The sequence below is a fragment of the Bufo gargarizans genome, chromosome 1, assembly GCF_014858855.1.
Source record: "Bufo gargarizans isolate SCDJY-AF-19 chromosome 1, ASM1485885v1, whole genome shotgun sequence".
Lineage (NCBI taxonomy): Eukaryota > Metazoa > Chordata > Amphibia > Anura > Bufonidae > Bufo > Bufo gargarizans.
The window spans coordinates 274,857,570-274,871,817 of NC_058080.1; positions in this window are offsets into that span (position 1 = coordinate 274,857,570).

The following is a 14,248-nucleotide window of genomic DNA, read 5'->3' on the forward strand; positions in this document are numbered from 1 at the left end:
TTGGAAGGCAGATTTTGCAGGACTGGTTTTGTTTATACCATGTCCCATTTGAAGCCCCCTGTTGCACCCCTAGAATAGAAATTTCAAAAAAGTGACTCCATCTAAGAAAGGACACCCCTCAAGGTATTCAAAACTGGGTTTACAAACTTTGTTAACCCTTTAGGTGTTCCACAAGAGTTATTGGCAGATGGAGAAACAATTTAGAAATTTCTATTTTTTGGAAAATTTTCCAATATAATCAATTTTTTCCAGGAGTAAAACAAGGGTTAACTGCCAAACAAAACTCAAAATGGGTTGCCCTGATTCTGTAGTTTGCAAAAACACCCCATATGTGGTCGTAAACTACTGTTTGGCCGAACGGGAGGACATAGAAGGAGGGGAACACCATATGGGTTTTGGAAGGCAGATTTGGCAGGACTGGTTTTGTTTATACCATGTCCCATTTGAAGCCCCCTGTTGTACCCCTAGAATAAAAATTTCAAAAAAGTGACTCCATCTAAGAAAGTACACCCCTCAAGGTATTCAAAACTGGGTTTACAAACTTTGTTAACCCTTTAAGTGTTCCACAAGAGTTAATGGCAGATGGAGAAACAATTTAGAAATTTCTATTTTTTGGAAAATTTTCCATTTTAACCCTTACTTTATTACTGAAAAAAATGGGTTAACAGCCAAACAAAACTCAAAATGGGTTGCCCTGATTCTGTAGTTTGCAGAAACACCCCAAATGTGGTCGTAAACTACTATTTAGCTAAACGGCAGGACATAGAAGAAGGGGAACGCCATACGGTTTTTGGAAGGCAGATTTTGCTGGACTGGTATATTTACACCATGTACCCTTTCAAGCCCCCTGATGCACCCCTAGAGTAGAAACTCCATAAAAGTGACCCCATCTAGGAAACTATGGGATAAGGTGGTTGTTGTTTTGGTACTATTTTAGGGGTAAATATGATTTTTGGTTACTCTATATTACACTTTTTTGAAGCAAGGTAACAAAAAAATAAAATTCTAAAATTTTTCTACATTTGCTATTTAGTTTTGTGGAACACCTAAAGGGTTAACAAAGTTTATAAAGTAACTTTTGAATACATTGAGGGGTGTAGTTTCTTAGATGGGGTCACTTTTTTGGAGTTTCTAGTCTAGGCTACATCAGGGGGGGCTTCTAATGGGACATGGTGTCAAAAAAAAAAACTGTCCATCAAAATCTGCCTTCCAGAAACCATATGGAGTTCCCTTCGTTCTATGCCCTGCCGTGCGGCTATATAGCCATTTACGACCACATATGGGGTGTTTCTGCAAACTACAGAATCAGGGCCATAAATATTGAGTTTTTTTTGGCTGTTAACCCTTGCTTTATTACTGGAAAAAAAGGATTCAAATGGAAATTTTGCCCAAAAATGGGTGTTTTGGCACCGTTTTTATTTTATATTTTTAACACCGTTCATCCGAGGGGTTTGGTCAAATGTTATTTTTATAGCGACGACTTTTACGCACGCGACGATGCCCAATATGTATGGCTCTCAGACTTTGGAGACACTAAGCAGGCATCCTAAAACTGCGGCCCTCCAGATGTTGTAAAACTACAATTCCAACCATGCCCTGCTGATGGCTGTAGGTTGTCTGGGCATGCTGGGAGTTATAGTTTTACAACATCTGGAGGGCCGCAGTTTGAGGATGCCTGCACTAAAACTAATATTTTTTTGGGGAAAAAAAATTGTTTCTGTGTCTCCAAAGTCTGAGAGACATAGTGTTTTATGTTCTCTAGGGGACTGTTGGAGATTATAAAAATTTAGTACTCCATGGAAGTGTGATACTCCCTGAAGCAATCGATAACGCAGAGGCCCGGATGATCGGGGCAAGTGTCACACTGAGTAGTGGTGTTCTTCCGTATCCCCCTCTTGTGACACACTCTGCATCTTTTTTGGGTTCGTCCCTTCTTTCCAGTATGGGGGACCACACCTGGAAAGTGTTGGCCAGGGACGATCCGGGCGCCTCCAGTTCCCGAGGTACTCCGGCCTGCTCTTTCCCGGTCCGAAAAGATCAGGTCTTTGAGGACTGCCTCATAGAATTGGAGGAATGTCCCTGTGCTGCCAGCACTTCGGGATAGTACAAAAGAGTTGTACATGGCAACCTGCACCATGTAGACCGCAACTTTTTTGTGCCATGCCCGGGTTTTGCGCATGGCATTATATGGCTTGAGGACTTGATCAGAGAGATCAACTCCTCCCATATACCGATTGTAGGCGACGATACAATCGGGCTTGAGGACCGTTGCCGCGGTACCTCGCACAGAGACGGGGGTGGTGCTGTTACCGTGGATTGTGGACAGCATAAGGACATCCCTCTTGTCCTTATACCTGACCAGCAACAGGTTTCCACTGGTAAGGGCACGGGTCTCACCCCTGGGGATAGGTACCTGGAGGGGGTGGGCAGGGAGGCCGCGTTGATTTTTCCGCACGGTCCCACAAGCGAACGTGGATCTGGCGGCAAGGGACCTGAACAAGGGAATGCTGGTATAAAAGTTGTCCACGTACAAGTGGTAACCCTTATCCAGCAGTGGGTACATAAGGTCCCACACGAGTTTCCCGGTAACACCCAGAGTGGGGGGACATTCTGGTGGTTGAATCCGGGAATCTCGCCCCTCGTACACACAAAATTTGTAAGTGTACCCTGAGGTACTCTCACAAATTTTGTATAGCTTCACGCCATACCTCGCCCGCTTTGTGGGAATGTATTGGCAGAAACTGAGTCTCCCCTTGAACGCAACGAGAGACTCATCAACCGCGACCTCCCTTCCAGGTACGTAGGCCTGCTGAAATGTGGCCCCAAAGTGATCGATGACCGGCCGTATCTTGTACAGCCGGTCATAGGCAGGATCACTTCGGGGGGGACATGCTGCATTATCGGAATAATGCAGACATTTCCGGATGGCCTCAAACCGGGAGCGTGTCATGGCCGTACTGTACAGTGGGGTCTGGTATAGGACGTCCCCACTCCAGTACAGCCTGACACTGGGTTTTTGCACTAGACCCATATGCAGCACGAGGCCCCAAAATGTCCTCATCTCGGCTGCACTGACCGGCGTCCAGCCACCGGGTCTAGCCAAAAATGAGCCCGGGTTTTGAGCGACGAACTGTTGGGCGTACAGATTCGTCTGCTCCACCATCAGATTCACCAGTGGGTTACTGAAAAAAAAACTAAAAAAGTCTATGGTGGTGGGGGGGATGCGGGGGGGGGATGCGGGGGGGGCAAGTGGCAGGGGGGGTCTGGGGTCTGAAAGCTGAAACAAAAAAGTTTGGAATAAATGTGCTTTTTTTTTTTTTTTTTTTTTCTAACTTTTCCCTTCTATCCCTGCCTAAAGGTGCCTCTCCCTCACTGACCCTAACCTACCTGGGTGGCGATGGGTGCAGGAGGGTGATGGATGCCGATTAGTGGGACACAGGAGCTGGTGCTGGACGATGCTGCACGGTCAGGGTGCTGGACAGGAAGAGGAGGGGAGAGAGGAGCGCAGGAAGTTTGAATCTCGCGCCTCTCTCCCCTGCACCAATCAGCACCCTGGACAGCGGCGTTCAGCACCAGGGCCAGCTCCGCCTCTGCAAATCCTCGGACTGCGATAGGTGGTGTATAATTACGCCACCAATCGCAGTCTTTTTCCGGTTCATCGGGTCACAGGACACCCGAATGGACCGGAAACGCAGAAAACCGCAGGTCTGAATTGACCTGCGGTTTTCTGCGATCGTCGATGCGGGGGGGTCAAATGACCCCCCCCTGCATTGTTACAGGATGCCGGCTGAATGATTTCAGCCGGCATCCCGTTCGGATTAACCCCCGCGGCGCCGGCATCGCTATTTAAAGCCATGACATACCGGTACGTCATGTGTCCTTAAGGACTCGGGAAACATGCCGTACCGGTACGTCATGTGTCCTTAAGGGGTTAATGGCTGTTTCATTGGCAGGTGTGGGCAATTCCTTCATTATTTAATTCTCAATTAAGCATATAAAAGGCCTGAAGTTGATTTGAGGTGTAGTGCTTGCACTTTGAAGATTTTGTTGAGAAGTAAACATGCGGTCAAAGAAGCTCTCCATGCAAGTGAAACAAGCCATCCTTCAGAAAAAAAACATCCGAGAAATTGCTACACTATTAGGAGTGGCAAAATCAACAGTTTGGTACATCTTGAGAAAGAAAGAAAGCACTGGTGACCTCAACAATGCAAAAAGACCTGGACACCTACGGAAGGCAACAGTGTGGATGATCGCAGAATAATTACCATGGTGAAGAGAAACCCCTTCACAACAGCCAACCAAGTGAACAACACTCTCCAGGATATAGGCGTATCAATATCCAAATCTACCATAAAGAGAAAACTGCAGGAAAGTAAATACAGAGGGTTCACTGCACGGTGCAAGCCACTCATAAGCCTCAAGAATAAGAAGGCTAGATAGGAGTTTGCTAAAAAAAAAGCATCTTAAAAAAACAGCAAACTTCTGAAAGAACATTCTTTGGACAGATGAAAACAAGATCAAATTTAGGTAGGTCAATCAGGATAGGCAAGTAGGGCCTTTCCTGAGTGCTGCTCCAAGGCTGAAAAAAAAATACTGAAAAGGGGCAGACACTATATCTAGCTTTAACTTTTTGTTTCATCCCCATATCTGGCACATGGTCCTTCCAGTCGCTGTTAGGGCCTTAACAGGGTGTCCAGCGTAGGGCCGTGTTCCAGTCGGGGCCACCCCATGCGGAGTTCTTTGGACCCCGTTCCAAGGATTTGCCTTAGGTGTACTAGGCCAAGTAGGGTCTCATTAGGGTGAGTGTACACACTATACCACCATCGCCTTTTATTCTCTATCTTGGCTCTAGTTACCCGCCAGACCACTATGGATGCCCACACTGTCATGTTTTCCGATTTGGGACCACTAGCTTAGTGGCTTATGGTGTTGTGCAAGGTGTGGGCATTCATCTCATCTTTGATGGTCCCGTTGAAGCTCTATACGGTCCTACACCCATGACCAATTGAGATCCCATATAACCATAATTTGTATGTCTGTTTGTCTGTAGGGGATTTTTTACCTATATATATAGATACACACCTTCTCATTCAAAGAGTTTTCTTTATTTTCATGACTATGAAAATTGTAGATTCACACTGAAGGCATCAAAACTATGAATTAACACATGTGGAATTATATACATAGCAAAAAAGTGTGAAACAACTGAAAATATGTAATATTCTAGGTTCTTCAAAGTAGCCACCTTTTGCTTTGATTACTGCTTTGCACACTCTTGGCATTTTCTTGATGAGATTCAAGAGGTAGTCACCTGAAATTGTCTTCCAACAGTCTTGAAGGAGTTCCCAGAGATTCTTAGCACTTGTTGGCCCTTTTGCCTTCACTCTGCGGTCCAGCTCAACCCAAACCATCTCGATTGGGTTCAGGTCCAGTACTGTGGAGGCCAGGTCATCTGGCACAGCACCCCATCACTCACCTTCATGGTCAAATAGCCCTTACACAGCCTGGAGGTGTGTTTGGGGTCATTGTCCTGTTGAAAAGTAAATGATGGTCCAACTAAACGCAAACCGGATGGAATAGCATGCCGCTGCAAGATGCTGTGGTAGCCATGCTGGTTCTGTATGCCTTCAGTTTTGAATAAATCCCCAACAGTGTCACCAGCAAAGCACCCCCAGACCATCACACCTCCTCCTCCATGCTTCACGGTGGGAACCAGGCATGTAGAGTCCATCTGTTCACCTTTTCTGCGTCGCACAAAGACACAGTGGTTGGAACCAAAGATCTCAAATTTGGACTCATCAGACCAAAGCACAGATTTCCACTGGTCTAATGTCCATTCTTTGTGTTCTTTAGCCCAAACAAGTATCTTCTGCTTGTTGCCTGTCCTTAGCAGTGGTTTCCTAGCAGATATTCTACCATGAAGGCCTGATTGACACAGTCTCCTCTTAACAGTTGTTCTAGAGATGTGTCTGCTGCTAGAACTCTGTGTGGCATTGACCTGGTCTCTAATCTGAGCTGCTGTTAACCTGCGATTTCTGAGGCTGGTGACGCGGATGAACTTATCCTCCGCAGCAGAGGTGACTCTTGGTCTTTCTTTCCTGGGGCGGTCCGCATGTGAGCCAGTTTCTTTGTAGCGCTTGATGGTTTTTGTGACTGCACTTCGGGACACTTTCAAAGTTTTCCCAATTTTTCGGACTGACTGACCTTCATTTCTTAAAGTAATGATGGCCACTCGTTTTTCTTTACTTAGCTGCTTTTTTCTTGCATAATACAAATTCTAACAGTCTATTCAGTAGGACTATCAGCTGTGTATCCACCTGACTTCTCCACAAGGCAACTGATGGTCCCAACCCCATTTATAAGGCAAGAAATCCCACTTATTAAACCTGACAGGGCACACCTGTGAAGTGAAAACCATTTCAGGTGACTACCTCTTGAAGCTCATCAAGAGAATGCCAAGAGTGTGCAAAGCAGTAATCAAAGAAAAAGGTGGCTACTTTGAAAAACCTAGAATATGACATATTTTCAGTTGTTTCACACTTTTTTGTTATGTATATAATTCCACATGTGTTAATTCATAGTTTTGATGCCTTCAGTGTGAATCTACATTTTTCATAGTCATGAAAATAAAGAAAACTCTTTGAATGAGAAGGTGTGTCCAAACTTTTGGTCTGTACTGTATATATTAAAAGTGAAGTTTTACTTAGTATCTGCCCCTTTTCAGTATTTATGAAAACAAGATCAACCTCTACCAGAATGATGGAAAGAAAAAAGTATTGCGAAGGCATGGTATAGCTCATGATCCAAAGCATACCACATCATCTGTAAAACATGGCAGAGGCAGTGTAATGGCTTGGGCATGCATGGCTGCCAGTGGCACTGGGTCCCTAGTGTTTATTGATGATGTGACACAGGACAGAAGCAGTCGGATGAATTCTGGGGTTTTACTGTGTGCTCAAATCCAGTCAAATGCAGCCAAACTGATTGGTCGGCCTTTTATAATACAGATGGACAATGACCCAAAACATAAAGCCAAAGCAACCCAGGAGTTTATTAAAGCAAATAAGTGGAATATTCTTGAATGGCCAAGTCAGTCAACTGATCTGAACCCAATAGAACATGCATTTCACTTGTTCAAGACTAAACCTCAGACAGACCGGCCCATGAACAAACAGCAACTGAAAACCGCTGCTTGGTGGCTACTCAGACACTCTGCTTCAAAACAGGTTAGGAATTTGTTAGACAAGTTTTTGCTATTCTCTGATTGCAAATTAGCATAGGGCCATTGAGGTGTAAACATTGTTGTTGGGGGAGGAGCTTTTGTGGGAGTGTGTGTATATATAGCAACATAGTATTAGCTTGCCTAATTATAGCTTGCATCATTCTCAAAGTGCAGCATTTCTAAGTGCACTAGAGATATTCAGGAGGTAAATGGAGGTGGATACAATCTAAAAAAGTAAGATTTCTTTGTTTAAAATCTTTCCCCTCTTTAAAATGGCTGACCTGGTTCTGTGCAGGAATTGTTGTGCTTTTATTTCATGTTCCAGTCTTCGGAGGTTTGGATGCTGTCTGATCTGTAGTCAGCTCTCCATAATGCAGCAGGAAATTGCATTTTTGAAATCTGAGATTTGTAAATTAACTGTTAATCAACCTCAGACTGGGAATGTTGCAATGCCACTGCCACAGAAGCCCCCTAGAAATGGAAGCGGGGTTACTGTTGGTTCTGGTAGACTTAGAGATGTTGATAGAAGACATGTCCCACAGTCTGTGGCTCTCCATAATTCATTTGCAGCACTTTCAGAGTGCAAGAGCAACATGGAGGAAGGCTCAGGCACAGTGGATGAGGAACAATCATCTCCTATGCCTAAGGTATGCAAGATTGCAGCCAAAGAGAAAAGGGATAAGGTGAGGACTGATAGTAAGCAGCTGTTGGTGGGCGATTCTATCATAAGAGGTGTGAAGTTTGAGGAAAATGGTTTTGTGAGATGTCTCCCTGGTGCTACCGCTAACAGGGACAGACGATGTATCCTTAATATTGTTAAGCAAGCAAAGCAGGAAAGGGAAGTGGATGTTATTGTCCATCTTGGGACAAATGATCTGACTTGCAATGAGGTTTCAAAGGTGAAGGAAGATTTTGACACACTTGGTAATGATATACGGGAGGTTGCATCGACTGTCTAATTCTCTGCAGTTTTGCATGTGCATAACCTTCAGCATGACCGGCAGATGCACATTAAGGAATTCAATGTATGGCTTGGTGAATGGTGTCTGAACCAAGGGTTTGGCTTTGTGTCTCATGTTAGCTCTAGTTGGAATGGAAAAAAACTGTACAAGAAAGATGGTTTGCATCTTTCCCTCAAAGGAAAGAATGTCCTCAGTGAACAGTTCAAAGTATTTGCTAAGAAGCATTTAAACTAGGAAAGGGGGCAGTGATAATCCATCAGTCTGACTGCCCCCCGGAACAATGCCAGAAGATGTCAGTAGCACATAGGTTAAGAAATGACAAGCTCAGAGTCTTGTCTACAAATTCTCGCAGTTTAGGGAATAAGATCAATAAACTTGAGTCTATAATGGCTTCTGAGAATATAAATTTAGTGGCTGTTACTGAGACATGGTTCAATGAGAGTAATGACTGGGATATAACAATACCAGGGTGCTCTCTATATAGGAAAGACAGAAAAGGCAAGAAAGGGGGAGGGGTGGCCCTGTATGGGAAAGATAGCATAAAATATAATCTAATAAAAGTTAGCAAGACCAATTTAGAGTCAGTTTGGGTTACGTTGCAGCTTGATAATCATAAGGTAACTCGTGTAGGTGTGATATATAGATCACCTGGCCAAGTCAAAGAATTAGATGATCTACTATTTGAGGAAACAGCTAAAATGACATTGAAAGGGGAAGTTATCATTATGGGAGACTTTAATCTTCCTGATGTAAACTGGAAAACCAAAATAGCTACTTCTGCCAGGAGTACAGATATTCTAAATTCCCTATTGGGATTATCTCTACTGCAAGTAGTTGAGGAGCCAACACGGAAGGAGGCAATTTTAGATTTAGCATTCACAAATGGGAATTTGGTATCTGATATTACTGTAGGGGAAAGCTTGGTATCTAGTGATCACCAGTCAGAGTCACACCACACAAAAACAAAAGATTTTAGAAAAACAGACTTTTCTAAAATTAGATTAGTGGTATATGAGTCCCTATCAGACTGGAACAGTTTCAATGCAGTCCAGGAGAAATTAGACTACTTAAAAGTGGCACTATTGAAGGCAACAGGAATTGGGCAACTATAGGCCAGTAAGCCTGACATCAATAGTGGGGAAATTAATGGAAACCATACTTAAGGAGAGGATTGAGGAACATCTAAAATCCCATGGATTGAAAGATGAAAAACAGCATGGGCGTACTTCAGGGAGATCATGTCAAACTAATCTTATTGATTTTTAGTAAGGCTTTTGATACTGTCCAACATAGAAGGCTTATCAATAAATAGCAGTCTTTGAGCTTGGACTCCCATATTGTTGAATGGATTAGGCAGTGGCTGAGGGACAGACAACAGAAGGTTGTAGTCAATGGAGTATATTCAGACCATGGTCTTGTTACCAGTGGGGTACCTCAGGGATCTGTTCTGGGACCCATATTGCTTTTCAGCTTTTCAATCTTTTTCAGCGAAATTGAAGAAGGCCTCGATGGTAAGTTGTATCTTTTTGCTGATGACACAAAGATTTGTAACAGGGTTGATGTTCCTGGAGGGATACACCAAATGGAAAAGGATTTAGGAAAACTATAGGAATGGTCAAAAATCTGCTAACTAAAATCTAATGTTGATAAGTGCAAGATAATGCACCTGGGGCGTAAAAACCCAAGAGCAGAATATAAAATCAGTGATACAGTCCTAACTTCAGTATCTGAGCAAAGGGAGTTAGGGGTCATTATTTCAGAAGACTTAAAGTTGGCAGATAATGTCATAGAGCAGCAGGAAATGCTAGCAGAATGCTTGGGTGTATAGGGAGAGGCATTAACAGTAGAAAGAGGGAGGTGCTCATGCCGCTCTACAGAGCACTAGTGAGACCTCATTTGGCGTATTGTGCACAGTCCTGGAGACCATATCTCCAGAAGGATATTGATACTTTGGAGAGAGTTCAGAGAAGAGCTACTAAACTAGTACATGGATTGCAGGATAAAACTTACCAGGAAAGTTTAAAGGACCTTAACAGGTATAGCTTGGAAGAAAGGTGAGGGGATATAATAGAAACTTTTAAATACATAAAGGGAATCATCAAGGTAAAAGAGGAGAGAATATTTAAAAGAAGAAAAACTGCTACAAGAGGACATTGTTTTAAATTAGAGGGGCAAAGGTTTAAAAGCAATATCAGGAAGTATTACTTTACTGAGAGAGTAGTGGATGCATGGAATAGCCTTCCTTTAGAAGTAGTAGCTGCAAATACAGTGGATTTAAGCATGCATGAGATAGACATAAGGCCATCCTTCATATAAGAGAGGGCCAAGGGCTATTCATAATATTCAGTATATTGGGCAGACTAGATGGTCCAATCATTCTGTTTCTATGTTTCAGTAAAGGCCTGGCAGAGCATTAAAAAGGAGGAAACACAGCGTCTGGTGATGTCCATGAGTTCAAGACTTCAGGCAGTCATTGCCAACAAAGGGTTTTCAACCAAGTATTAGAAATTAACAATTCATTTAGTAACATAGTAACATAGTACATAAGGCCGAAAAAAAGACATTTGTCCATCCAGTTCGGCCTGCAAGTTGATCCAGAGGAAGGCAAAAAACCCCTGTGAGGTAGAAGCCAATTTTCCTCACTTTAGGGGAATAAAAATTCCTTCCCGACTCCAATCAGGCAATCAGAATAAATCCCTGGATCAACGATATCTCTCTAGTAGCTATAGCCTGTAATATTATTACGCTCCAGAAATACATCCAGGCCCCTCTTGAATTCCTTTATTGTACTCACCATCACCACCTCCTCAGGCAGAGAGTTCCATAGTCTCACTGCTCTTACCGTAAAGAATCCTCTTCTATGTTTGTGTACAAACCTTCTTTCCTCCAGACGCATAGGATGTCCCCTCGTCACAGTCACCGTCCTGGGAATAAATAGATGACGGGATAGATCTCTGTACTGACCCCTGATATATTTATACATATTAATTAGATCTCCCCTCAGTCGTCTTTTTTCTAAAGTGAATAACCCTAATTTTGATAATCTTTCAGGGTACTGTAGTTGCCCCATTCCAATTATTACTTTAGTTGCCCTCCTCTGGACCCTCTCCAGCTCTGCTATGTCTGCTTTGTTCACTGGAGCCCAGAACTGTACACAGTACTCCATGTGTGGTCTGACTAATGATTTGTAAACTGGTAGGACTATGTTCTCATCACGGGCATCTATGCCCCTTTTGATGCAAACCATTATCTTATTTGCCTTGGCAGCAGCTGCCTGACACTGTTTTTTGCAGCTTAGTTTGCTGTTTATTCAAATTCCTAGATCTTTTTCCATGTCAGTGTTACCGAGTGTTTTACCATTTAATAAGTACGGGTGACTTGCATTATTCCTTCCCATGTGCATAACTTTACATTTGTCAGTGTTAAACCTCATCTGCCACTTATCTGCCCAAGCCTCCAATCTATCCAGATCCCTCTGTAGTAGTATACTGTCCTCTTCAGTGTTAATTACTTTACACAGTTTAGTGTCATCTGCAAAAATTGATATTTTACTATGCAAGCCTTCTACAAGATCATTAATAAATATATTGAAGAGAATAGGGCCCAATACTGACCCCTGAGGTACTCCATTAGTGACAGTGACCCAATCTGAGTATTTACCATTAATAACCACCCTCTGTTTTCTATCATTGAGCCAGTTACTTACCCACTTACAGACGTTTTCTCCCAGTCCGAGCATTCTCATTTTATATACTAACCTTTTATGTGGTACAGTGTCAAATGCTTTGGAGAAGTCCAGATATACGACATCCATTGATTCGCCGCTGTCAAGTCTAGAACTTACCTCCTCATAGAAACTGATTAAATTTGTTTGACATGATCGATCCCTCACGAAGCCATGCTGATATGGCGTTATTTGCTTATTTCCGTTAAGATGCTCTAACATAGCATCTCTCAGAAAACCTTCAAACAGTTTACCCACAACAGATGTTAAACTTACCGGCCTATAGTTTCCAGGCTCTGTTTTTGGACCCTTTTTGAATCTTGGCACCACATTTGCCATGCGCCAATCCTGTGGGACATTCCCTGTCAATATAGAATCTGCAAATATCAGAAATAAGGGTCTGGCTATGACATTACTTAATTCCCTTAGGATACGAGGGTGTATGCCATCCGGTCCTGGCGATTTGTCTATTTTAATCTTTTTAAGTCGCTGTTGTACTTCTTCCTGGGTCAGACAGGACACTTTTAATGGGGAATTTATTTCAACATTCGGCATGTCATCTGACAGTTTATTTCCCTCAGTGAATACATTGGAGAAAAAAATATTTAACAGCTTTGCTTTCTCCTCGTCGCTCTCTGCGACTCCCCCCTCATTACTCTTTAACGGGCCGACACCTTCAGATTTATACTTTTTAACATTTATATAATTGAAGAACATTTTAGGGTTAGTTTTACTCTCTTTGGCAATTAATCTCTCAGTCTCTAGTTTGGCCGCTTTTATTTGTTTTTTACATGTTCTATTTTTTTCCTTATAGTTTTTCAGTGCTTCCGTGCTACCTTCCTGTTTTAGTGTTTTATATGCTTTCTTTTTGTCATTTATTGCTTTCTTTACAGTTCTGTTTATCCACATTGGTTTCTTTTTGTTCCTTAACCTTTTATTCCCATACGGTATGTACCTCTCACAATGAGATTTTAGGATGCTTTTAAAGATATCCCATTTTGTGGCTGCATTTTTATTTGTGAGGACTTTATCCCATTTAGTTAGGCCTATGGCCTCTCTTAGTTGGCTAAATTTAGCTTTTTTGAAGTTTGGTAATTTTGTTCCTCCCTGTAGAAACGCTCTCTTGAATGATAATTGGAAGGTTATTACTTTGTGGTCACTATTTCCCAGGTGTCCCCCAACCTGCACGTCTGTTGTTCTGTCAGGCCTATTGGTTAATACTAAGTCCAGTATGGCCATCCCTCTAGTCGGGTCCTGAACCAGTTGGGAAAGGTAAGTGTCTTTGGTTATTGCCAAGAACCTGTTTCCTTTATGAGATATACAAGTTTCAGTTTCCCAGTCTATATCTGGGTAGTTGAAGTCCCCCATAATAACCACCTCATTATGATTTGCCGCCTCGTCTATCTCGTTTAGTAGTAGATTTTCTGTGGACTCTGGTATATTAGGTGGTTTATAGTAAACTCCTATTAGTAATTTATTATTGTTTTTGCCTCCATGTATCTCTACCCATAGTGACTCCACATGTTCATGTCCCTCACTTATATCTTCACGGAGTGTGGGCTTTAGACTGGACTTTACATAAAGGCAGACCCCTCCCCCTCTCCGGTTTTGACGATCCTTTCTAAACAGACTGTAACCCTGTACATTAACTGCCCAGTCATAGCTATCATCCAGCCATGTCTCAGTTATTCCCACTATGTCATAGTCCTCCTCGCACAAATATTTATAAATATTTAATATGTTAGTTCCTCACATTTTTATGCAATCATTTTGTTCAACCCACTGAATTAAAGCTGAAAGTCTGAACTTCAACTGCATCTGAATTGTTTTGTTCAAAATCCATTGCGTTAATGTACAGAACAAAAATTAGAAAAATTGTCGTCTCTGTCCAAATATATATTGACCTAACTGTATGCTTGCTTAGCTGTAGCTTACAAAAGTTTAAGGAAAAAAATATGTTTGAAAAAATTATTTGGGTGGCTGGGTGACTTTAACATGTTTACAATTTGCTTGGATATTCTGAATATAAAATAGGAAATAAAAATAGAGAAAGGAACCATATAATTAGTGATGGGCGAACATCTGCCAGGACAGTTCGCTGTGGTTCCCACTCATTTTAATGGCAGACGAACCTGAAAAACCTTCAGCTCATATTTGCAGCCAAGAAATAATTACTAGAAGTGCAGAAATAGTCCCACAACATGGACAGTGACATACCAGATGTATTATTTAAATTTGCAATCTCCATTCATTATTTTTTTCAATACAAAATATCAGCAATATAATTTTCGCGTACGCGCATGCGCAAATGCACTATACAGTACCCAAACACCCCGCTAC